Consider the following 2,022-nt stretch of genomic DNA (forward strand, 5'->3'; position numbering starts at 1 on the left):
GGGGATGTAGCTCAAATGGTAGAGCGCTCGCTTTGCATGCGAGAGGCACGGGGTTCGATCCCCCGCATCTCCACTAAATAAGGTCAGATGCAATTCCTGAATTTAATTCTTTTTTATTATTCTTTTTTTTATAAAAAAATAAATAAATTCCGGACTTGTTACTGGTTTTCACGACCAACCGAAGAGAACAGATTGCTTTGCAATATTTTCTTTCAACTTTGACGGATCATTTTCCTAAAGTACTTACTATTATTATTTTCCTTACTAAATCACTTTAGTAATGCAGCACTATATATCACATACGACTTACTTGACCAGTTGGATGAATATGATCCTTCTAAATTCAATGCATGTTTGGGGGCATCAAATGAAGATGGACGGTGAGTGTGACACATGACTAAAGGTTTCACCAGTTGGATGAATATGATCCTTCCCCTATTAATTACAAGTGTCGGATTTGAATGCTGGAAAAAAAATCATGGTAGAGTCATCCCATTTTAACGTGCCTTACATGACGCGAATCGAATTAGTTGGAACCTTAATGCACCTACCTAACATCAGGTGGGGAAAAATTATTTAGTTTCACAACAAAAATTACCGACATATGTGTGTGTGTGTGTTTGTGTGTGTGTGCGCCACGACCCGGAATTCTCATTCTCGGAACCGTGATGACGCCTAACATTTCACTTGTTGGGCAAGCCAACGTTAGAATAGTTTTTAGCCATTTTTAACAAAACAAATTAGCTGATACCAATTAAACTGAATAAACCGAAATAGAACTGAAATAAAGTGAGAAAATCATAATAACCACAATATCTAGATACAATCCAAGAACTGGTGTCACAAGTGCACGAGCGACTAGAATAATACAGATAATGATCTGAATGATAGTAAAACTGTCTGAAATACAATAAACATCTAGGATAAGGTAGATGGGGACTTCAGGGCTGCGAACTCCGAGCAGTTGTACCTCAAGTCTCCAATCCGGCAATCAATCCGAGCAATCTACTAGCAACTACAATAATGTACTAGTCATATTCTCTCGAATTACAATAGCTTACACTTTTTCACCGCTCACTATGATCACGTCAAAGCTTCGTTATCTCTAATCCCGCTTTTAAACCCACCGTATTGATCTCTCATATACCTTGGGAGTGATGTTGTTCGACAACAACCTAAATATATACTCTTTCTCAAGTAATACATAATAAATAGGAATAGTCAATTGATGGTCATTCAATCAACAGCAATAAACACGTAGTTGAACAAGTAAGAATACTCAAAGGCAAAATTATATTAAAACAATGTAACAAGAATTCATCCTCAAAAAGGTTCCATCAAACCGTAGATTAGAGACTTTAGCCACTCATAATTGTATAAATAATCACAGTCATATTCGAAAGTATTAAACTACAAATTAACGAAGAACGAAGAGAAAAACTCTTGTGATCCGCGCTCCAGAGTGTTGTGTAGCCTTTAGCCTCTCCAATAATGTCTCCCCCTCTAAAAATAAGTTTAGGAGGTATTTATAGGGTTGGGGCCGAAGTCTACACGTCCAAAAATAGTGAAAAAATAAAATTGGCTCGGATAGCATCGTCGACGCGGGCATTGTCTCAGGCGCCAATATTTCTGCGCGAGGCACTGTCAGAGGCGCCAACATTTCTGTGCGAGGCACCAATGACAGTGCCCTGGACAAGGCCTTGCATTGTCTATGGCCATGACTTTTCATTGTCTTGCACGTCTTCTTTTATTGCTCCATTTTGTAGCTCTGAGGTACCATTTCGTGTAACTTTTCTCCACTTCATGTCCAAGCATTCCTACACGTAAAATAAACTCTATTAAGCTCAATTGTCGCACAAATTAGCATCCAAACAACAAGCAAATATAGTAAATAACGTCAAAATATATGAAATTATAGCACGGCATCAACATCCCATACTTAAATATTGCTCGCCCTCGAGTCAACCAATCAAACACTTCCTCTTCAAGGACCCAACAAGTCACATATTCACAACACACTAT

General features: G+C 38.3%; 1 non-coding gene across 1 annotated transcript; it reads left to right on the forward strand.

The window, feature by feature from the left end:
• TRNAA-UGC (transfer RNA alanine (anticodon UGC)) lies at positions 1–73 on the forward strand. The gene has a single exon. It is a non-coding gene; the product is annotated as a tRNA-Ala (tRNA).
• Positions 74–2,022: the final 1,949 nt, after the last annotated feature.

Source organism: Nicotiana tabacum, chromosome 15, assembly GCF_000715075.1.
Source record: "Nicotiana tabacum cultivar K326 chromosome 15, ASM71507v2, whole genome shotgun sequence".
Taxonomy (NCBI): Eukaryota; Viridiplantae; Streptophyta; class Magnoliopsida; order Solanales; family Solanaceae; genus Nicotiana; species Nicotiana tabacum.